Raw genomic sequence first — 25,074 nt, 5'->3', positions numbered from 1 at the left:
CGAGTGAACACATTGAGCAGTCGGGCGGAGGAAGGTGGTGGGGAGGGTCGCTGGCATCTCTGCCTATATAGTTTGCTCACATCGGCTCTGCCGTCCCCTTATTTAATTTTTTTCATGCAACCCGGCTATAACAATTATCGGTTATAACACTGGAATTTTCGTGGCACTTGAATATTGTTATAAGTGGGTTCGGCTGTATATATCTGTGCTAAGTTTAATGTAGCAATCCTTGCTCTTTTGTTTACAGGTTGTGATAACAGGTGTCTCTGCTGCTGCAAACACCATTGGCACAGCAATGTTGCAGCTTGAGGGAGAGCTGGGCAGCAGTGGCTCTGGCAAGCGAGCCAGGGCTTGGACAGATCCATAAGGTACACTTTCAAAATTATTGTTCTTTTTCCATAAGGCGTATTAGCGTTCATTGCATCACCTTCTCAATTCCTTTTGCGTCCCCCGTATCTGTTCCGGCACTTCAAATTTTCACCATAGATCTGTGTCCCTCGTGCCTTTGCAATGTTTGTTCCTCACCAAACCGTTATTTTTTGTATCATTGCTGCTTTAGTCTCTTTGTCGACTTTGTGATGTGTTCAAATTGCCATTTTTACCCTATCCTAATGCACCCCTAAATCTAAGACGCCCCAGTTTTCGCAGGTGTAAAATAAAAAAAAAAGGAGTGCACGTTAACGTGACATTGCCCCAATTTGTAAAAGAAAAATCAAACATTTAGATCGCTACATTCATGATGAGAAAAAAAAAATGAGACATGCAGAACTTCATTCACAGAAAGGAATACTTTATTTTAAATGACATTTCATAATGAAAATGGTGCATTGTCGTCACCAATATTGCTTTACTGGCCACAGATACCATGCACACTAGAGCAATATTCTCTAGCGGTCACTTTTGTGAGATTTTACGTGACTGCATCAAACTCATCAAAGTATGCAGCTGACTGCGTTCTTGGAACTGTGCACAGATAGCGAGCTCGGTACAGAATCAGAATCGCTGGCAGCTGTATTCGCCAATGCATTCGGTGCCAAATTGCGCAGAACCTCGTAGTTACCACCAGATCGTAGTAAGCACAATATAAACCCACAGAAACCTTCGCTGAAGACCTTCTTTTTCATATTTGGCCGAGCGTTATGCGCATGTAGGAGTTTATGAGAGGCATCTGGGGTCTTTCGCTTTTCTGAATCTGCCCTTCCCTAGGTGCTACAGTACCACGGAGGAGACTGCACCTTTGCTCCATTTGTCCCTATACGGGAAAAAAGAAAAACTGTCATGAACTTTCACTAGCTTCATGAAAATATGGTGGCTAGATGGGGAGGTGTGCTCCGGAGAGGAAGCAGCACTTCAGGAAACCGCCGGCGGTGCTTCTGTCGGCACCGAGATGCGAAAGGGGCGCGCACGGTCGCCTCTGCTGTGAGAATCTCAAGACGGATATGGAGAATTACTGTAGAGTAATTCTCAAGAATGATCGTGTGTAAGCCGCAGAGTTTACCTGCTACTACATACACTTTCACTAGCTAAGATGTTCATGCGCATATAATACTATCTCGACATTGAGATTATATGATGGGTATAATTCACATATTCCGGTATTTGCTAGTATTATGGTTATTGCAGCCCCTTTCTCTCTCCGTCTGTTAGATATGTTGACTTTATGCACCAAGGCTGTGGCCTCACGGTAGTATTTTAAGGGGGCAAGAACGCACATTAACTATTTAAAGCTGACTATGTGCAAGTTATCAGAAAATTGAGTTTTAGACTGGCTGCCTTAGCATTCTGTCTGAAAAACACAGCGAGCAGCATATCCACGCACAAGAACTCAGGGCAGTGCCATGCTCAGAATGAATATTTATTCAAGAAAGTTGATGAATATTTTTACAAAGTACAAATATGTGCAAGAAAAAATTATGTACAAGTATAAAAAACATGTTAATCAATGCAGCTAGACAATTAACTGTAGCAAAACATCATAACTGTACATTTGAACCAGGTGAGAGAATTGAAATGCGTAGTATGGAATAGCGAGTGTCCCTGAGCTACAAAAAGTTTAGGTGATTAGCTCTTCCAGCTGATTTGAGATAAGACAAAAAACTTATGCAGCTTCCATTAGTAGTTCAAGGCTGCAGTTAACAGCAGAACTGTGATAACCTAGCTTTTACGTGGCTTGCCTAAGCTGCTTGTAGGTTTTGCGAGGTTATGCTAAGTTTTGCTAAGTTGTTGGTAGGCTTGGCTAAGTCATTTGTAGGTTTTACGGGGTTATGCTAGGTTTGACTGATTTGTTGTCTCTGCAGGCTTGATGCTGGATGTTTTCGAGCAGTCGCAGACCGGGATCGCTTTCTTGGCGACGTCGAGTGTTCAAAAGCCTACTCTCCCGTTCTCTGGACTGAAACTTGGGATCCTCGACTCCCATCGCCTCTTCGCAGCCGCAGCTTCGGCGCGGTGTTCCAGATCAGCTCGGCGGCGACGCATCACTTCTCGCTTGGCAGTAGGGCGCTCTTCCTGGTAAGCCACTTCTTCTTCAGGCATCTGGACTTTCTTCGGTCTTCCCATGGCAGCAGCACGTACGCACAAAGTAGAGGAGGCGAGAGGTGTGTCGCCGCGCCGGCTGTTCTGAGCTTTTACTTGCCCGTGACGTCACGACTCGTCTTATGCGCGTGGGGTGCGAGGAGGTTACATGGCTCGGTGCTCTCACAGGTGATTGCTAGGCAACGTGAGGCGACGCACAGCTGGGCTGAGTTTTCTGGTAATGCTCCACGGCAGCACTGAAGCTTAAACGGCTCCACTGTTAAAAGTTTCACAAGATGAAAGTTCACAAGATAATTCTATCTCCTATCTATTCTATCTTGATAAACAGTTAACCCCTTGCAATCAGCGTCACAGCCTTGCATACTGTAATGTGACTTTGTGACATCCACAACACATTCAAGTTTCCCTCAGCGACATGGAAGCAAACATCAACTCCTACCAAATCACGGTAGTCTGGTAGGGCGTCGCATGTGCTTATCATCTAATTTATCTCATTGAGATGTCCGACATCTAACATGTCATCGAGCTTATTTTGCACAAACTCTAGGTCACAACTGTTGTGGGGATCAAGAAGGCTGTTTAAGGGGGGACACAAGTCTTAGAGGCCAAAAAATTGCGGAAAATCAGCTTTTTCGAAAACATTATTTTTGGATCCTACAGTATCTTATGCATCATCTCAAAAATTTTCACACATCGTGGACCAATATTTTGGTCACAATGACGTTTTATATCACTTTAACGAGTTGTATTTTTACTGACGAACGCACAAAGAGGGCCTTTTTCTGTGACGTGCAGTTTCCCTTCTAAGTTTCCGATCGCAACCATCTTGGTCTTGTTTGAAAGAGCCACCATTCTCGTTTAGTTTTTGCACCACCATTACTCTGTGTCATGAATGGCCATGAGGAACCTCTTAAGCACTGCCACATGAAGGTGAACGTGCCAAGCTTTGAAAACTGAGGCAGTTAGTGTAGATTAGGAATCGTGTTGGTGTTGGATGGTCATTACATCCTTGCATGTGTCTCAATATGCCGAACAAGTTTTCAATCGGGTCTTGGCTTAATCATGCTGTCAACAGGTACATGAAGCCTAAAACTGCTGTCACATACTCAAGGAGTGACAGCATGCTTGCAAGAGTTGCACACAAACTTGCAGCTTTAGATGTACTCAAGAATCGCAGTTTCACTCCGGAGGATTCCCAACTATCTAGAAATTCTCTAAACTTAATTATGCATTTCACCTGCTCATCACCTGACCTCAGACCCTCTCGGCACTGCTTTTATGTCACTGCAGCAATCAGGTCTCTCATCATTGTAACAAACAGAGAAGTGGCTACCGTGCTCCCAGAGCCAAACTTCCACTCTAATTCCTCTTTATAGATAAATCCCTCACAAGACTTCATCACTAAAGAACCTGAAGGCTAGGTTCAAGCGCTGCTTTTCAGATCCATTTGGGCTACATACTGCCATGGATACGTGAGGCATCACTCTCAATGTGACAGTGCTTTGGCTGCCTCAGTGTTATGCCTCTCTCACATACTCACTACCAATCCTCCTCTCTGGTGTTACGAGTCCTGTAGATGTGACAGCATTTTGAAGAAATTTTGCAAGATGAGGAAAGTCAGAAACAAAATGGAGATAATGGCTTGAGTCCACTGGGTGTTTCATTTTAATCACGGGCTTTGCCAATTTGCCAGTGATGCTAAAGATTCGCCACATACTCCTGTTCCAGGAGGCACCATCAGATGTGACAAAGTCCATGAAAAGTCAGCATTTTTCTGCACAAATCACAGCATCCAGGATAATTTCTGACAGCACTTCAGCTTTTGCATTGCTGCAGGAACCAGAAACTCCAAGAATCTGTTGCCATTTGCCAGTTAGTGGCTGAAAAAGGAGGCCAAGGCCATGATCACACACAACACATCCTTGCTCTAGAGAGGTGTAGGCTCCGAGGTCAACAAAGTCATCAATTAGACCCTTCTTGTTGACAGCCAAGCTTTCCGAAAGTTTCATTTCATCAACAAGTATGCCACCACTTCGATGGCAAGGTTCAATGTCTTTGGCCTTCTCGCAAGTGCAGCAAGTAAATTTTCAAAAATCAAAAGCCACCTTTGTACTTCGTGACATATGTCTGCAGACACGATGGGCTTGGCACTACCATGAGTTTGTGTGCATGAATATGCTGGTACAGCTGCAGACTCTTCATGTCCGTGATAATACATTCAAGAATCCACCATTTGTCAAACTTCATTCCGTTTGTCGCTTTCCTCTTGGAGGCTTCAAAACATGCCCACACTTGCATTTGCTGCTTAGTCGTGAGAATTTTCAGTTTGTCCTCAAAGTGTACAGCACTCATGACTTCGTTGTTGCCTTTAATCTTCTCTATATTTTCTTCAAGTTTGATAATGCTGCGCCTGTGCCGTCGAAGTTGTGCTTGCCTTAAGAGGCAGCATAGTAAAGTTGCATCTCGGCGGCAGAAGTTCGATGATATCTGCAGCTTCAGTGTACGATCCAACCAGTGGAGACGGCAGTTGGAGAAAATCGGTGTGTTCCACAAAGTTTCAGTCTTGGTTTGAGCAAGTAAACGAAGACTCCTTGCAGCATCTGTCCTTGATAAGGGTATAGGAAGTGTCAGGGTTTCTTTATGGGCTCACCGGGCGGCATCATCAGCAAGGTCATTTCCGACGATGCCACAGTGCCCCGGAAGCCATTGGAAGATGATGTCACGTCTGTTTATGAGGGCTTGATGGAGAACCTCTCCCGTCTCAAACACTGGTTGGTCAGGGGTCTAGCGTCGTAAGGCTGACTGCAGACTCTGAAGGGCAGTTTTGGAGTTACAAAAAACGACCCACCTTCGAGGTTTGACTTGTGCGATGTAATTAAACAGCGGCACGTAGAGCAGCAAATTCTGTTGCTGTAGAAGTCGTTATATGGGACACTTTGAAAGTAATTGTAATTTGTAAGGCCGGGATGATAACATCGCCTGCGGAGCAGGTGACTGAGACAGATCCATTGGTGTAAATGTGTTTTCTTTGTTCATGTGCCTCGTTCAGTAATGACAGTGTGAACTGACGTAGAGCCACTGCTGAATGACGGGTCTTCTTCATTATTCTCAGAATCATGAGGTATACTTGTGATTGTCAATAGAGGCCAAGATAGAGGATAGAGGCCAAGGATGACATTGCAAATGGTTGTACCCTGCGTGAGTCCAAGGTAATTTTGAACACCATCCATATTTTTATGCAGATTTTTGAGTAGCCTGAACAAGTTGCCACATGGGCTTGGCACGCCGGTCGCCGCAGTTATGTGCCAGTCAATGAAAGCGATGCTAAAGTTGCGCGCTGGTAGAAAAAACAGAGATGACAACGACATCACATTGAGGGCTCTGATAAAGTACTTTTATACGTCCTCTACACTGGCTTTCTCGTATCCTACTAGGCCGTGACATTGGTGGAGGTTGCTGAGTAGGATTGACTCATGCTTGGCACCCCTTCACGGAGCCATACATAGAATGTGGAATCACCTTCGTTCGTCGAAACTCCTGTTCACCAGTACAGTCACTGCCTGCTAGGCCTGACGCCCAAGTTCAACCCTTTGCAGGGCCCTGCAGGAATGTGTCTAGCTACTTTCGCCATGGCCACTGCAATTACATCGCAGGTGGTGCTGCAAAATCCCAAGATCCTAGAAAGTTTCCATGGTGACGCTTTTGAAGATGTCCAAGATTGGCGGGACCAATTTGAGCGTGTCGCCAGTTATAATGACTGGGGCTTCCAGCAAAAGCTGGCTAATGTCTATTTTGCTCTTCAAGACTGTGCGCAGACGTGGTTTGTGAACCGGGAGAAGAGTTCTACCACATGGGACGCCATTTGCACCCAGCTGCTAAACACATTCACTAGTAGCGACAGAAGAGACAACGTGCAGCGCCTTCTCGAATCTCGTACTCAAAAACCAAATGAGAGCTTTGCCATGTTTGCAGAAGATATGGCCCACCTCTTCCGCAGAGCAGACCCTGAGATGACCGAAGAAAAGAAGTTGCACTATCACTTGCACGGAGTGAAGGAAGAACTGTTTGCCGGACTCGTGAGGAATCCACCGACGACAGTGGCCGAATTCGCCAAGGAGGCTACCGGTATCGAACGGGCGCTACAGCAGCGGTACCGCCAGTGTGATCGCAAGAACTCATCGGTGAATGCTTCAATTCTGCCTGACAGCTGCGGCACATCTCTGCGTGAAGTCATCCGAGAAACTGTGCGAGAGGAGATCCGGCAGCTCGGGATTTCTCCCATGGCACCAGTGGTGGCTTCTGTTGCTGATATTGTTTAAGAGGAAGTTCAACAGGCCTTTTCGTCAGCCGACTAGCAGGCGGTGCTGCGATGATTAACCTATGCAGAAGCTGTTTGTCGTCCACCTCTCACCACTTCGATGCTGCTGACACCGTCAACCACTACGATCCAGCCATCACCACCACCCTCGACGCCTTATGTTCGACAGTCACCACCGCTGCCAGCTACGCCGTATCACCGACAGCCGATCGCTGTGCCTTGGTCTTACGGCGAATCCCCTATCGGTTACTCGCTTCGAAAGACCGCTGACCGCCAGCCGCTATGCTTTCATTGCGGCGAAGCAGGACGTTTACTCTGTGTGCCACTACCACGCAGCTGGGTATCCAAGATTTCCTAATGGCAATTACCCTCTGTTTGATGCTCCATGTACCTGCGACAGCAATTCTACAAACTTCCCTCCGGAAGATTCAGTGGCGCCTTGATCGCGTTCCCCATCTCCAGCTCATTACACCCCACCAACCCATTGCGATTTTCCTGATGCCTCTCGGGGCAGGTCCCCTAGCCCGCGCCAGGGAAACTAGAGGTAGCGACCCCCAGCGGTGAGGTTGCAAACCGTCTAGCTTACCAAGAGCCTCCATCAATGACGATCGACTCTGAAACTCCAATGACTCCAGCCACAGCCCCTGTAACAGACGCCTTCAGCGCCAATCTTGTCGTTCGCATTGACGGCCACCAAGTGGCCGCTCTCGTTCACATTTTTCGAATTCTAAAGCTGGCCGACAGGCGAAGAAAAATTAAAATGCCATGGAGCGGGCCCAACATCAGAACTGCCGGCAGGCAGTTGACGCCGATTGGAAAATGCACTGCCAGAATAGTAATCACCGGTTCAGCCTTCGTCGCCACCCCCGTCATTCTCTTTGAGTGCTGCAAAGAACTTGTATTGGGGATGGATTTGTTGAGAGAGTGCAGTGCAGTGATTAACGTCCGCGACCTCATTGTTACATTTTCTACAAGCTCAGACGACGTTGACCCTGCGGAACACCAGCGACCCCACCTGTGTATCGCCAACGACGACGTCACGCTTCCGCCGCGAAGCTGTTCCCTCGTGCCCGTAATCAGCGACAACTTGCACACCGGGACTGAGGTCGCTGAACACATTGACGCACTGGTACTGAGTCAAGATGTTTCCATCATCAGGGCTATAATTAATGTACTCGACGGACATGCTGAACTGCTACTGACAAATTTTAGCAGGTAACATCGACACATTGTTAAAGGCATGGCTGTTGCTTACTTCGACGAATTTACCCCAATACAAGACTGCATCTCAGTGCAGCACGCGGCGTCCACCGTGGCTATGCCTGCCCCTGTGGTTGAAGTCAGTCCCACCTTATCGCTCGTCAAACGCAACAGCCTTCTTGAGCTCATTGATGAGTTTCTGATGAGCTGCTTCTCATCTACGTCATGAGTTGGCCAGACGCCGCTCACTAAGCACCGTATTGTCACCAAAGCCGACGCCAGACCAATTCGGCAGAATCCTTATCGTGTAGCACTGAAAGAGCGCGAAGCAATACAAACACAAGGAAGACAATGCTTGAGGACGGGATTATTCGGCCATCTAAGAGTCCTTGGGCATCGCCTGCGTATTGGCGAAAAAGGCCGGTAGCCTGCGCTTCTGCGTCGACTATCGAAAACTCAGCCATATCACAAAGAAAGACGTTTATCCGCTGCCGCGTATCGACGATTCACTGGACAGGCTACGAAACGCACGTTACTTTTCGTCGATGGACTTGAAAAGTGGCTACTGGAAATAGAAGTTGATGAGAGAGACCGTGAGAAAACCACTTTTGTGGTGCCTGACAGACTTTATGAATTTCAGGTGCAACTTCCTTTCCTTTCGGTTTGTGTTCTGCGCCAGCAACTTTTCAACGACTGATGAACATGGTATTCTCAGGCCTCAAATGACAAACCTGCCTTGTCAACCTCGACGACGTGATTGTCTTCTCCACCACGTTCGAGGAACACTTACAGAGACTAAAGGTGGTTTTTGAAGCAATACACTCAGCTGGTGTAACTTTAGAACCTGAAAAGGGCCATTTTCGTTTTGAAGAGCATCAATTCCTCGGTCACATTGTTAGCCATGGAGGTGTCCGACCTGACTCTGATAAAATCTCTGCCATCGCTAATTTTGCAACGCCATCTGATAAAAAGGCCGTGCGACATTTTCTGGGCCTTTGCACCTACTACCGACGGTTTATTGCACATTCACATGGTCACTAAAACGTCGCCCTTCGTGTGGGGCGAAGACCAGCAACGGGCATTTCACAGCTTACGGCAATGGCTGCAGATGCTTCCTGTGCTCGCATGCTTTGATGAAGACACTCCGACGATTCTTCATACCGATGCGAGTAATGTGGGCCTTGGCGCAGTGCTTGTACAGCGGTAGTACGGCATGGAAAGAGTGATTGCTTACACCAGCAGGATGCTATCAAGAACAGAGGCTAACTACTCCACTACATAAAAAGAATGTCTTGTACTGGTATGAGCCATCCTGAAATTTCGGCCATATTTCCTTGGTTGGTGTTTCACCGTTGTCAGTGATCATCATGCACTTTGCTGGCTGGCTAATTTAAAAGATCCAGCTGGTCAGCTTGCGCGCTGGAGTCTTCGGCTCCAAGAGTTCGACTTCACGGTTCTCTACAAATCAGGGAAACGACACACCGACGCCGACTGCCTTTCTCGGTCTCCTTTTGAGACTACAGTGCACGACGATGATGACGTGGCTTCTGTAGGCATACTAGATACTGTCGCTGCTTCACGCCAGCAATTTGAAGATGCAGAACTGGTTCCTCTTATCGATTACTTTGAAGGAAGAACCAGCAGTGTGCCGAGGCTATTCGCCAGAGGGCTGCCTTCATTTTGCTTGCACCATGACGTTCTCTATAAAAAAAAAATTTCTTCACCTAGTGGCAGCAGATACCTACTCGTCATTCCCGCATCTCTTCGCGACGAACTCCTGCATGCCTGTCGCAATGAGCCAACCGCTGGTCACTTGGGCTACACCCACACATTGGCGAGAATTAGGCTAAAGTACTATTGGCTGAGACTTGCGGTGGTCGTGAAACATTACATCCAGACATGCCTGGATTGCCAGTGCCACAAAGCCCTACCCTGCAAGCCAGCTGGAGTGCTGCACCCTGTTCAGATACCGCAAGCGCCGTTTAAACAAACAGGCATGAACCTTTTAGGTCCGTTTCCTCTGTCTACTGCTGGCAATAGATGAATAATTGTCGTCAGAGATTTTTCATCGAGGCCGTCATCCTAAGGAATGGCACTCCTGCAGTGATCATAACAGATAGAGGTACTGCATTCATAGCTGCGCTTCTGGATACCGTTTTGCAACTAAGTGGTACCACTCACCGAAAGACCACGGCTTATCGTCCCCAAACCAATAGGCTGACCGAACATTTTAATAAGACTGGCAGGCATGATGAGTACCTACATCGACGTCAACCGCAAGAACTGGGACAAAATATTACCATATGTTACATTTGCATATAACATGGCTCACCAAGAGACAACACAATGTGACACCTTTCAACCTCATTTACGGCCGGGAAGTGACAACAGTGTTGGACGCAATGCTGCCACACGAGTGCAGTGACGAGACCGGTGCCGAGGAGTTTATGCAACACGCAGAGGAAGCCAGGCAGCTTGCGTATTTGAGAATCCAAGAACAACAGGACTACGATGCCAGACAGTACAATCTTCGGTACAAACCCGTCACGTACAATGTCTGTGACCAGGTGTGGGTCTGGACTCCTGTTTTTCAGCGGGGGCTATGTGAGAAGCTCCTGCGAAGATACTTCGGGCCGTACACAGTTCTGTGCCGCGTCAGCGATTTGAATTGTGAAGTTGTCTCCGATGGTCATAACTGCCCCAAACGCAGGCGGCATCTACCCGAGGTGGTGCGCATGCTTCGTGTGAAGCCATACTTTTCCTGATGACCTCAACTTTGCACCATCTGTGCACTGCTTTCGGACGTTAATGCATCAGGACGATGCCTTTCTTTTTCCAAAGGAGGGGCAAATGCCACATCCTATACGGTTGCTGTGGGTATGTTCCAGGCAATGAAAACTACGCTCAAGTAGCACATGGGTAGAAAAACAGACGACAATGACATCACGTTTAGTGCTTTGATAAAGTGCTTTTATACGTCCTCTACACCGGCTTTCCCGTCTCGTACCAGGCCGTGACAATATGATAACAGAAGGTCAGAGACATCCTTGAAAAAATGGAGCCCATTAATATGCCATTAATATGAAACAAAATGTATTACCCTGCAAGACATGTCAATGCGTATCGCTTTTATGTTAAGGGGGGACACAGGGCAAATAATTGCGATTTTCCGCCAAAAAAGAACTAGTTTCCAAATTATAGCAGTTTCAGGTTCCTTTACTATCTGGATGTGTGCCAAGAAAATTTTATCCTCATCAGTGGATTAGAAATGCTCAAAATAGTGCTTTTTCACAAACCTGCATGCAAACAAGAATGTCCCGACTTCCTGCATCTTCGCTGCGGTTCACTTGTACACATCCGCAGGGAGGTAGGAGGAATACCACACGCTGACTGATGCTCGCAGTGATAACAATCACTCAAATTGTGAAAAGAAGGTAGCAACATTCTTTTTCCTTTATTTTTATAGCTGCCACAAATTTTTCGCACCACTTCGGCCATTTCTTTTAACATGCATTTCACTCGAACCGAAGCTCCATCTTTGGATACCTTGTTTGGCGTTCCTATGCGCTGGTTATCTGATCGCTCCGCAGTTTTTCCAGGCAATGCTTGTCACAGGCAAAAGCGAGAGCACATGACAGCTCGAAAGCGGCTCAGGAAGAAAGAAAGCTTGCAGCTATTGGCACAGAACAAAGCCGAATTAAAAAAGAAGGCGCGACGTATGCTACAGGAGAATTTTAGTTACGATGGAGGCAATTTGAAAAAGATGACACGCTTCAGAACTTTTGCAACCATTTTTCTCATTTTGTGTTTTTTCACAAACGTTCATAATTGCAAAAACTGTCGTTCTTGTATAAGAAAAGGAAGACATATCAGTAGGGTGCTTGTGGGGTAAAATTTGATGCAGAATGCAACTGTGGACTCAAATTTTTAGGTTCCGCATTTCTTTTTGCATGAAAATTGAAATTTGGCTGCATGGTGGAAGTTCCATTACTGGTGAAGCCAATTGTGCAATTCGTTTTTTCAACGAAAACTGCAAAAATTGAACAAGACAGCTGCACAATAGCATAGCTTGCGCCTTTCTAATATATTGTGCACATGAATTTGAAAACTTTTTGTCATTTTAGAACGATAGCTTTTGCAACTATCCATAGTCACTTCAACATTTGAAGATTAGTAACTCTTTTGAATATTCTTCTAGAATAATAAAATTTGCCACCTGGCCTTATAATATTGTCCTGAATACATCCTCCAATTTCTGTTGAAATCAAGTTATCTGTACAAAAGTTCACTTTCGCTGTACCCCCTTAATGATCAAAGTTACATATTAAGATTATTCTGTTAGCTGGAGATAAGATTAGCTGGACACATAGCATACACAACAGTGTAAGATTATGTTGCAGTTTGCTTTACTCGTGTAAAAAATAGTTTTGTAAGAATTGCAGGTTTTTGGAGATGGTGGACTATGTAGAAGGCAACCCGTGCTTTTCTCTCAGCATCTAATGTGGTCATGAACCACCTTACACGTGTGCAGCCAAAGTGAAGCTAACTTCAGCGGCCACAGGCAGGCAGCTGTAGGCTACTGCTTGAAAAATCGGTTCACCGTGATATAAGAGACTATTGATATGTCTGGCATAATGTGAAACTAACGAAAACCCGTGTAAACCTGGTGAAGCATGATTTCACTTCTGAAGTCATTCATCATTATGAACCATTTTTTAAATTATGGTTTTGAAGAAACCTAGAGAGTAACAGAACCTTCGCTTTGCTTATTCACTTTTTCCCAAGTATGAACTAGGGAAAAGCTTCAGATGAGGGTACCATCGAAGGTTTTAGGGATATATTGATTGCATTGATTGAATATATTTTGCAATAACATCACATATTTGTGACTTCTGATCCATGCGGCAAAGATATGTTTGTTGCCACTATTTAGCAAGCAAGAGAATAAAATTTATATAATGTTTTTATTTGTCTAGTGCTATTACATGTGTAGTTGTCTGGAATACTCGTCTTGTATTCATGCTCCTAAAATAAAGGGCTTTAAAAGGGGCACTGCTTTGACTAGTTAAGTGCTGTACCATTCGAGTATTCACACAATGCTTATTTTGAGAATCTCAGGATCATTTTCACAGCGCATAGAGCAGAGAGATTTTTACCAACACCAAAATTGACAAAAGGCCTCTTTTTAAACAGTATATAGAGAGGTTACAGAGCTAACAGGCTGCAAAGCCTGTTTCTTTTGCAAGAAAATTCGATGTAACATTGCAACATTCTTATTACTTCAAAAATACATTTTTAGTTCGTATGGGCAGGCAAGCACAAGTAGTCTACAGTTATAGAGAAAGTGTTCATTTACTGAAATTGGAGGAAATGAATGGATCAGCTCAGCCATTCCGAGTTGTTAAAAGGAGTTGAATTACAGGGAATCTCCCCTCCACAACTCTGGTCACTATGTAAGAAATTTTTGATCTTGGAGTGGTTTAGGGACTTTCTTTAAGTGACATGCAGTTTGTCACAGGGAGCGTTCCTTTGTAACAAGGATATTTATGCATTGGGTTATGATGTGGACTTGGCAAGCTGCCGGGGCTTTTTCACTTGCAGCACAGTGGTCCTTTCTCAAACAGCGTAGAGAACTCGGCCTGAAATAACTTAAATACTGCCTCTGTGAGTGGTGACATTTTTTGAGGAATCGGGAGTTAAGTTCATGTCTAGAGAGCTTAACAATGCACGTCTTAAGCTGTTTGCCATTTGCTGCTATACTTTAAATATTTCAGTTGTTTTTGTACCTGTGTGCACAGTGTTCAATAGACAGGTGACCATGGGAAAAAATGAGCTGTGGAATGGCATCCATAATGGTTGAAACTTTTTAAGAACAGCAGGCTGTGTGTTGGATAACTTGTTTGTGCTGTTTGTGTACACGGGATCCTTTCGTTTGTCCAGGAGGAAACCAGCATCAAGGATAAACTTGCTGACCTACCATCAACGCCTAATCAACAACCACTGGGTAGGTACCCATGAAGATATTAATATCCATTGACCTTTAAGTGAGAATGTTAAATTGCAAAGCTTTGTTACACAGTGTAATTTATGTGTGAGCTAAACTCCAGGTGGAGAGTGCAGCCCTAGGAAAAATTCCAATAGAAATTTCTCTTAGTACTATAGAAGAATTATGTGCACAATAGAAAAATGTACAGGTCCCATCAGTGCAGAATTGCCAGAGATATTCAGCAGTCTTGTAGCTTCTACTAGGCAATAAAATATTCTATGAGACAAATAAAATTCTTTATACCTGCCATGGTTGCTCAGTGACTTTAGTGTTGCGCTGCTAAGCACAATGTTGCACAAATTAAATCCCGATCATGGTGGCCACATTTTGATGGGGGTGAAGTGCAGAAATGCCCATGTGGGTGCACATTAAAGAAACTCGGGTGGTCAAAATTAATCCAGAGTCTTCCACTATGGCAGGCCTCATAACCAGATTGTCATTTTGGCACGTAGAACCGCAGAATTTAAAAAAATGCCCTATGGGTCCCATTTGAAGAAATAAAAGTAGTACTCATAATATAAACTTGTATTTGACAAAGAAATTGCTTTATAGGTCTCAATAGATGCAACAGAAGTAGTGATCATGATATAAAGTTGTATGGGTAGTATTGCTCAGAAAGAAGCCAAGAGAGCGGACGCACCAGACATTGAGAATAAAGGCACCGAAGGCTTTGTCTTAATAAAGGAATTGTGCATTCTAAGCTGTATATGTGTTGCACTGAGAATATTTAAGTACCATTTGTTGTTTCACTGTGTAATCTCGTAGAGAACAGAGCTGGCCACTCGCACATCTGTAGGGGTAGTACAGATGGGGGGCTTTATATAGGCCATGATAATATGAATGCCATCCTGCATTTGAGCTATTTGGCGAGTCAGCGGCAGGAATCATGATCAGGAAATTGCGAGACAGTTCAGATAGAAAGCTTTGCGTTGAAATTGACAATTAGTGTACCTTCATAGAACAAATCGCTTTGGTATACTGCTTCTATCTACACCAGTACATTTCTAAGCTAATAGACCAGTACAGGCTATCAGTGTATCAGGTCTGTTGTTTCATAGACCAATACCCACTTTCCGTTTTATTGGTGTATCAGGTCTATTTCATAACGTAAGAAACTAATACAGGCTATTAGTTTTACCATTGTATTAGGTCTACTGTTTCGTAATCTAATAAGATTACAAAAAAGAAAATTTCTTTGTTGGAAATTTTTTTCTAGGGAGCAGAGGCTTAAGCCTGTAGGTACGTTGAGTGCTGGGAAAATAAAAACAACTGTCATACTATCACTTGTACCTTACCACGTTGTGAGTCAATCCCTGTAAAGCGGCGGCAGCTCGGGAATATTTATGGACAGCATTCTAGCTTCACATAGCAATTCTGCAATGTATGTAAACCTTACACATTAAGGAAATATGTAGGTGTCCCCAATCTGCATTTCCCTGTCTGTGCCAACTGTAACCAAGGCTTCCTCTTAGTGCTTACAAACTTGAAAATCATAGTGGCTGCAATTGATTCATGTGAAAAGGGAATATGAAGCCTGTGTATACGATTATTACAGCTTCAGAAAAAAAACTGCAAAATTTCTTGTGAAACAGATATTACTGGAGGTATATGCCCCAGTTTTGTAGCAACATTAATGTTTTTTGTACTCTATGTGATCCCAACCTGAGGTCATTGCAGCTGCTTGTGCCATAGTGCATGGAGGACACTTAGTTCGTTAGCTGAAATGCTATTTTACTGCAACAACAGTCAAGCGTTAGAAACTAGATTTGCCTTGTCTGTCTGTCCATGATGAAAATTAGAGAAGGCCTACCAAGGGAGTAAGAAACATTTAGTGAAATATTAAAAGACATTTCAGCTCCCACCTAGGAGCCTTGTTCACGAAACGCCTTCTCATTTTTCACTTGTACGTACATGTTTTCTATTTCTTTGTCGGCGTTCTCTTTCTCCTTAATGCCTCTTCCCAACCAGAAGGGATTCTGTCCCATCCTGCATTTCATCTGTTAGTCTGTTCGTCCATTCTGTTACACTTATGAGGACCGGTCTCATCATCAACATTAATTTTTTCACATCAGGCCATTTTGTCATTCCCAACTTCACCATTTCCATAGCGCAAACAAAAGGAAAGCTTTGTCAGTAACAGCTGCCACTGGGATTAGAACCCATGTCACTGCAGGAATGTGCATTTCAATGTCGAACACTTTACCCACTACGCTGTTGAGCACCAACAGTGCTGGTCAGTTACTGTAAAGTATTACACTCCACACAGACTCTGTGTGGGGTCTGTGTGGTGCATGGGTTTCAGAGGCCGGAACAAGCAGCATTGTAGTGGAAAAGATGACATTATGTGCATTGCATAAAAATTGGCCTTGACAGCATGGTGATGTGTTGCCATGTGATTCTCCATTGCCATGCTTGTGAAAACAGCGTTGGCAGCACAAAGTACGCATACATGATGATGACGATCAGCCTCAAACATGGTACATATACACGGTAGAGGATACACAGTCAATCTCGGAGGGTTGGTGAAAAACGTTGAAAGCATTGATGGTGTCAGTGTCAACAATGACATCGCAGCAGTAATGCTTCATAGTTTTCTTCATACTAGCTCATGGAATTCGCTGTCCCGAAGTGCCCAATATAGCAACACCAAGTTTTAGCCTCAGAGTTGATTCATCTCTAAATGAGACCTTCAAAATGACTCATGGAGCCTGAAAACCAAAGAAGCCTTAAACACAGCAACTGCTTCGTGATCAGAGCAATTAAGAGTGATTTACACAAAAACTGAATTTCAGAAATAGTGTAAACTTTACATATAAATTTAACCTCAAATGCCGCGCTGCCAACACATCGGGATATTAAGCCACTTTGACATTCTCCTACTGAATAATGTAAACAGAAAATGACTTTTTTATGCAAGTTTTCAGAACCAGTTACACTGACCACAAGGTAACGTTGCCATAAATAACACACAAAGGAGACTAAAATAATCATGATGCACAAATCAAATATTTTGTTGTCTTGTCATGATGGCAAGCAATCGAACTGCCGTACACGCTTGTTTAGGATTTAACTCTTTATTGAACAAACTTGTGTCTAGCAAAAAAGCACAACAGTAATGGCAACCATCGAAATCTCATTCAGAGGTCAAATGCGTCATTTATTTATACATGACTCATCATACATTCCAGTGTAATCGCTGGTGCTTGTATAAGTTCGACAATGTACACCCTCATACGCTGCGCCCACACGATTTGATTCAACAGATTCTTTCTCTGTAGAATTGACGACAACATTGTAGAAAGATCCGGTGCATGAAGCTGTGTCTTGCATTGAGCAATAACTTTGTTACAGCAGTTAGCCGGTGAGAAGCTATCACTGGAAAAACAAACAATGTAAACGTGTCAGTATTCAAATAGTTGAATGCCGAACCACCTAAGAAAATTTAGCGTAAGCCTTTGGCAAACAGCTACGATCGTATGGTTCCCTAAAGCTATACATTTTAATTAAACAAATATAGCCTGCTTAGATATGGGGAGTATGAAACTGCTAAGGTCTGTCCATGTACAGTGTCGTCCACTGTTAAAGGGAACATCTTGAGCGTAGAGCACTTCCTTTTTCCTTCTAACAAGTTTGCAGCTCCTTGGTTTTGCAGCAGCATATGACTTGCATATAGAGGCACTGGTACTTTTCTATACACAAATTCAATGCACTGGCGTTCTTCAGCAGACACTTGCAGCTACAGCAGCAGCAAGTGAGAGCTGTACATTAGACCGTTCCCTTTAACAGTGGCCCGCACTGTATTTCAATTTCCACCTTGCCATACAGAAAGGAAGTTTCATACCTCATAAAGAAAATAAAGTCCCAGCTTATTTACCTAAACAAAACATTTTGTTCTCGGTTGTAACAAAATCTATTATTATTGTTTGAAGACTATATCAAACGTGTCATTTTTTTTTAATTCTCTCTTGAACACAATATTTTACGACCACACCCAGTCCAACTACCCCACTATCTTCTTGTCTATGCCTCCCTAATGTGTGAGTGCAAATATAAGAGGAAAAAGCAGGCAAGGGCGAAAATAAGGTAGTGGTTGTCACTGTTGGAGAATGCTGCTGTCACAATAAATAAGTTTGCAGCCAAACGAATCTCTGAAGTCTGCTTTCCTTTTTCTGGAGGGCAGCTGTGTGGGTTTTAAAATGTCCATAGAGGTTTTCAAAGGAATATAATTGTGTGCTATCCTCATTCTATTACTGTCGACTTCCGTTAATTTGACTCTGACGAGATTGAAGGAACTGATCTGGCAGGTCAAATTGAACAGGATCCAGAGGAACGCCAGAACAGACCATTGATTCATTTAGCAGTATTTGCCAGATTTAAGCACCCCCCCCCCCCTCCCCCCAAATCAAACGTGCGCCCGTTGTCAATATGTCCGAAGTGGAAAACTAATGTAGAAGTGACACTAAAGGTCCTAAACAAAGTAGAAATCTAACGCGCACCCCATTTTTTGGCGAGAAAAATGCGCAAGGGTCTAATGCGTGTTGCTGCCAGTTTCTTAAAGTCAGCTTCGCCACAGCGTATCTTAAGGTCACCTTTGCCGCAATACATTTGCGTTGTGCGGTAAAGCATACACACGTCGGGAAGCTGGTTTTCAATTTGGGTATGTTTGTACGGCACAGACAATTTTCGACTGAATTTTCTTCAAAGAAAAAGGAAGCTGCATATCGGAATCACGTAAACACCACAATCAGACATTGTGACCTACAGTTATTGCTTCAAAGTATTCCTATGGGAGGTCTAAAATAAGTGTTTCCAGTGGGAGGTGTTCAATACGTTTACCAAGAAGTCAAGTGCGTACTGACTCGTAAAGTTCAAGTTATCAGTGAAAGTCAATTCTAGTGTTGAAATAACAAAAGTTTGAGCTCATAAGAATGCATGGGCACTGGCCAGCATCCAGGATCGACATACCCGAAAAATTTAATTAACTGGAGTCGAATTAACAGAATTCTACTGTATTGAAGGAAGCATCTTAATGAAAGAGTGCTGCGTAGCATCTGAGCAGCATATTCCTTGTACAGATCCAGTTGATTTCGCAGATGCAATGTGCATGTTATTTTTGGCCTATTATGTAGTTAACTTTTCTGTTAATCTGCCCATAGAAATCTATCAATTTGGTATACAGTTTTTCTATGCATTGTTAGAAGTTACCATTAAAATTTTCCTACTAGCAACATCATGTCCCATCTGAAAGAACGACTGAACATTACCTGTTTGTGTTAGAAGTTACCATTAAAATTTTCCTACTAGCAACATCATGTCCCATCTGAAAGAACGACTGAACATTACCTGTTTGTCAAATTTGACACTTTTTGGCAGATTGGTGAGCCTGGAAAAAGAAACTTCGACTGGAGGTATCGTCAAAAATAGCTTCCAGTGCTCCTCGCACTTCTTCACTAAAAAGACGCAAAGTTTGCACTTTGATAGACTCAGCAACACAGTTTTAAATGACAGCAGCAGTGAAGACTTAAAAGCTTCTTTCACGTTGTCAGTTTTCCAGTTTGCATATAGGCTTTTTTTACGGTGTTTCAAACAACAGTAGATGCTTGCGAGTGTGTTATTTCGATAATTGTGTTCAACTAATGTAAAGTGCAACTTTATTTTGCCCACCATGGGTTTGCGTTTATCCATCAGCACTTCGACAGTGTATGCACAAATTACTATGAGCAAACCTTTCCATCATATAAGGTTTTCACTCGCACAATAGCATGGAGTCTATTTCAGACCACCCTTTGACCGTAGCTTGGCTAGCTGTCTCTCTTACATTTTGAACACTGCCTGCATAAGCGCCCTTATTCATTACTGTACAGTATTGTGCAGCACTCCACGTTACTGTACAGCACAGTACAGGAACTGAACAAAGCATGTGAACGCTCTAGTGCCAGTTGAATGCACGCTACACAATCTTGCTTCCCCAGAAAAAAGCTGATCGAACGCAATGATCTAGTATGGGGAAGCCTCTGCATGCTCCCTGGCCTGAAAACCATTACCTTGTGAGCCTAAAGAATGCAGTAAAAAGCAAACCAAGCGCCTGCTGCACTGAGTAAAAACAAATGCTTCCTGTTCTATAGGAACCTACCCATTTTCACATTTGCGAAGCTACTGCTTTCCTGCATAGTGTGGATGTCACTGTGGCTAGTAGTGACACCGACAAATCTTCATAAAAAGATTTTTTTTTGTGATCTGATTTGCAAAAGTTCGAATCTTGGAACTAGGTACATATTTTGTATACTTCATATTTTTTAAACTCTCAGTACTTATAACAAAAATAACAAATTATTGCTTTCATTCGTGTTCCTTGAGGTACTTTTTTGAAGTTCCACATAATTCTCAATAATTGTCTGAGCAATTATTACTGCTATACATCCTTTCAAAGCACCAGTGATCAGGCTGTTGTTTTCTGTATCGCAGTGCACATTGCAACTACTAGCCTGGGTCACCTGTTAACCCACATTAACCCACATGTGCAGGTTACCCCTGACGGTGCATGCAGGACGCCGAGAGTTGGGGGAAAAACAGTGCATCATCAGCACATCATTCATTGGCACAGTCGGCAGGGCGGCTTCATTGGATTGAGCGAGATGAGCTGAAGAAATCAAGGAATGCACCGCCTCAGGCAAAGACGGAACTTCAAGAAAATTGGTAGCACCTCCAATGACCAAGGCATGGGGGAGGAACCCAAGCTGCAAGGCAACGAGCCCCTTTCAGCAAGGAGCCGACTGTGAGATGAAGACAAGTACTCTGCAAAGAGGTCTTCTGTGGCTGACAGCACCATACTAAGCTCACCTGTCTACAGAGCCGTTAGTTCACTCAACCTCTTCCTTTTTGCCATTGTTGTGTTTGAGAGGCAGCAAAAAAAAAGGGTGCGGGGGGAAAAAAAAAGGCGGCAGGGCGATTGAGAGCTGCGCAAGTGGAGATGGTCGAAGGGACAAGGTAGAATTCCATTTGTCACGGGAACAAATGCAATAAAGCCTGAAGATGGCTGAAGAGCACCGCCGAACTCGGGAACTTGAGCTGTAACTGGCAAGGCTGCCTGACGAGGTTCCACATCAAGGGCAGGCCTTAGGCAGTAATGTCTTGACATCAGAAAGGAATTCTGAATGGTGTGTGTATTCTAAATAATTATCTGGGACATTTACTAAGTTTTCTACTGGTGCAGAAGTACCTATATAGTCTGAATCATTTGAGTGCACCCTAGAGACCTACAATGTGCCACAGCAGTTTTGAGGACTGGTTGCATTCCCTGTGATCTCAGCGGATTCACTAGGCTAACTGTAGTGTAGCATTACAGTTGCCGGAGTGCAAAGGAGGTAGTGCTTGCAGAGTTGAAATTGTCACCCACGGAATATGATGGCAGATTCCTCGGTACACGAAAGCGCACTACGGAAACTTGGAAAAATTTCACTACCTTACTGTGCAGCCACCCCAGTTTTTATGTTAACTCCAGAAAAGGGCATACGTACGAGGAGCTAGTAGAGCTTTTCGTAGCCGATCAGCTGAAAATAGGCCTGTCAGGAGAGGTGTTGAAATATGTCACCCTGTGCGAGGCGGACAACTTGGTTCAGGTCATTAGAATTGGCCAGATTGTTGCAAACATTGGATGACGCTGCGGGTGATGCAGGATCGCCTGATGCACAAAAAGGCGGCACGAGTCGGAAGGTACCACCAAAATGGTTCACTAGGTATGCCCACAGAATGGAGCATTCCGCTGGCACTTTGAGCATCAGATTGACACAGCTGTATCGGCGAGGGACAGAAAGCTGGCCACAAGCACGCTTTGAATGCAGCTTCCAGGGACACATTCGCGTTAACTGCCCTCATTTGTGTGATAAATGGCCCCAAAACATGGCCAATACCAAATGCAATAAAAGACTTACACCCAGGGTAGCTACAGCGCACGGCAACTAGAACAAGGAGAGCCTTTTGAATATCACTTTGCGTTGCATAGGGCAAAGAAATAGCAACAATTGTTGACAATGGGGCCGAAATCATTGTTCAAAAAAACGCCGTTCCAGATGAATTAGCGTGTAGTCACATGGCAAGATTAGGCTAATATCAGTGTTGAGCAACAAAGTAAAATTGATGGTGCTCCCTTTGGCAGTCAGGCAAGGTCACCCATCATTTGCAGGTGTGAGGGAACAGACGCCAGTTTTGTGTGCCCTCATAAATAAATTGCACTCACACACAGACTTTCTTATTTCCACACAGGTTTGGCACATTTTGCAGCAACAAAACAAGTATGTTGAAGGTCGTGGCCTGTGATAGTGCCAAAGCTAGTGACAGCCGTAGACACAGTAAAAAAACAAACACTTGACTCCAATTAGCTTTTCCAATAGAAATCAACTCGAAACAGCAGGAACCAATTGAAAAATTTGTACTTCCAACTGGTTGCAATTGGGTCAGAGATGAAACCAACTGGAGGTGTCAATTGTAATCAACTTGACCCAATTGGAACCAATTGGAGAATCCCTATTCCCAACTGGTTACAAATGAGTCAAAGTGAAACCGAGTCTAATTGGACTTGCCAATTGGGATCAACTGGACCCAATTGGGAAATCGTAACCTCCAATTGGTTGCGATTGAGTCAGGTACGCAACCAACTGAGCCCAGTTGGCCTCGCCAGTTTGAACCAGCTAGGCCCACCTTACATTACCAAGAGAGTCTAATTGGAGTACCAACTACAACATACGGAACTGGGAAATCGTGCTTCCAGTTTATGAACCCATTCAGAGAAACTGCAATGAGGTATAGCTATATATGCATGCAGTACTAAGGCTAACAAACCTGTTTCTGATGGCTGGAATCCTATTTAGGTTTGCTTTTTGGGGTATGTATGTGTGTCCTGAAAGATAACTTATTGTGCTGTGAGGGACCCCATGCATGCACCACGCACGTGGAGTTGGTCAACATGCATACATTGTTCCTAATTTATAAAGTAAATAAAAGAAGCGAAACTCAGATTTATTCATAAAACACAAAATCCAATAAAAACACCAATTTCACAAAGTGAGCATGATGCCTAAAAGCAAACAGTTTCATGATTGTTACGTATAATATGTATACAATCTGCTATATAGACTTTTACAGGAGAATAAAATGTGAAGGCTATACAAGAAAGCTGCAAATGTAAACATTTCCAACTGAAGCTCATGAACACATCACACATCCCTAATGTGCAAAAAGCAAAAGCCAAAATTACCATCACACTGATTTGGTGTCCCTTCTGGACATTGCGTGCAAGTGCACGATGAACTCGGGTTTTACTAAATGTGTTTTATAGCTACCAATGGCTTATTTGTTAGGGACAAATTTCGTAGTACTCGCATCACAAGCTTTTCTTTCATGTTAGGTAGCAGTGAGAGAGAGAGAGAATGAAACCTTTATTTGAAGCAGTGACTTGTCAGTCGAGGTGGGAGGGTCCCTTATTCCAGGAACCCTCTGGCTTGGATCGCCCTCCGAGCCCGGGCGACTAGTTCGCGCTGGTCGACCAGGTCAGGCTTGGAGATCGCAGCCTCCCACGTTTCAGCGAGGAAGTTTTGGTCTGCGTCTGCTGGGGCTGCTAGTGGTGCCGCTGTGATGGTTTCTCGGGTTTTCTTGCATTGCAGTAGGAGGTGCGCCAGGCTGTCTGGCACGTTGCAGTGTGGACAGGTGTAGCTGTATAGCGTCGGGTGGAAATGATGCAGTAAGCTTCCATGGGTAAAGGTATTGCTCTGGAGTCGCCTGTAGTCAGTGCCTTCGTTTCTCGTTAGTTTTGGATGTGGTGGAGGGTATACCCTGCATCCAAGGCGATAGTGCTGCAGTAGTGCTTGATAAGTTAGCGGTATTGTTTCTGTTTCCTCCGCTGATTTGGGTGGGTGGGACATGCCTAGATTCTCGTACGGGGAGGCCCGGTTGACGCTTGCGCGGGCCGCGGCGTGTGCCGCTTCATTCCCCTCGAGTCCCTCATGTCCCGGAACCCACATGATGCAGGTGTAGGGGGGAGGAGTGTCGCCACGTTTTAGTATGTTGATCGCTTTTATAGAGATCCTGCCCTTCATGTACTTACGTGCTGCTGCTTGAGAGTCGGTGAAGACCACTATGGCATGCTCACTTGTATGGGTGGCGAGTGCTATAGCGGCCTCCTCAGCTGTGTCGGCGCGTTTGGCGAGAATGGTCGCCAACGCCAGTGTCGTACCCTTGTGGTCTGTGACGCTGATGGCGAAGGCATTTCGGCCCGGATACTTGGCTGCGTCCACGTAGCGCGCCTGTGGGTCGTTACGGTGCTTGCGTCTGATGGCGTTTACCCTGGCGAGCCGTCTGCCTCGATGGTGTTCTGGATGCATGTTTCGAGGTATTTGAAGAACTTGTAGACATTCCCGGAGCTTCGACGTGATCTTTTCCTTACATTCGTCATCGTGTTCTGGGTTGGTGACGTATCCTGTGCGTCGGAGGACTGCTCGGCCTGTGGTTGTTAGCTTGAGTCTCTCGATCTGGTTGATGAGGTGCACTTCCGCGAGTTCTTCCCCAGGAGTTGTGAACTCCCATGCGAAGCAATCGGTCAGTGGAGGCGGTTGTCGATAGTCCTAGGGCGAGCTTCGTGGCCTTTCGTATGAGAAGGTTTAGCTTTTGTTTCTCGGCTGTCTTCAGGTTGAGGTAAGGAGTTCCGTATGTGATGCGGTTGTAAAGGAGGGCTTGTGCCATTTGCAAGGTGTCGTGCTCTTTGAGGCCATTGCGGGGATTGGCCACCCGTCGTATCAGATGAGTAAGCTGTGCCACGGTGTTGCGTAGCCTAGGGAGTGTGGCGGAGCCAGACCCGTCCTTGTGTATATGGACTCCGAGAATTCTAAGTGAGTCGACCTTCGGTATCGGGACTCCCTGAAGAAGGACTTGTGGGTCCGGTGCGTCGTGGCTTGGGGGCCGGCCCTGGGTGCATGCCTCGAGTACT

The 25,074-nt window shown here is 44.7% G+C and overlaps 1 protein-coding gene across 3 annotated transcripts in view; it reads left to right on the top strand.

Annotated features, from left to right (window-relative positions):
- LOC139061253 (uncharacterized) overlaps positions 1 to 24,520 on the top strand; it is a 64,021-nt gene extending 39,501 nt beyond the window's left edge. The window contains exons 4-7 of one of the 3 annotated variants that reach the window (XR_011515276.1): positions 248 to 368; positions 2,298 to 2,508; positions 13,991 to 14,054; positions 20,621 to 24,520. The gene's annotated coding sequence lies outside the window, so the exon portion shown is untranslated. The remainder of the gene's footprint in view (positions 1 to 247; positions 369 to 2,297; positions 2,509 to 13,990; positions 14,055 to 20,620) is intronic. The other 2 variants (XR_011515277.1, XR_011515275.1) reach the window with 2 other exon arrangements.
- The last annotated feature ends 554 nt before the right edge of the window (positions 24,521 to 25,074 follow it).

The sequence above is a fragment of the Dermacentor albipictus genome, chromosome 6 (genome assembly GCF_038994185.2).
Source record: "Dermacentor albipictus isolate Rhodes 1998 colony chromosome 6, USDA_Dalb.pri_finalv2, whole genome shotgun sequence".
In the NCBI taxonomy this organism is placed as follows: domain Eukaryota; kingdom Metazoa; phylum Arthropoda; class Arachnida; order Ixodida; family Ixodidae; genus Dermacentor; species Dermacentor albipictus.
Note: the sequence above shows the minus strand (reverse complement) of the source record. Positions and strands in the feature narration are given on the sequence as shown.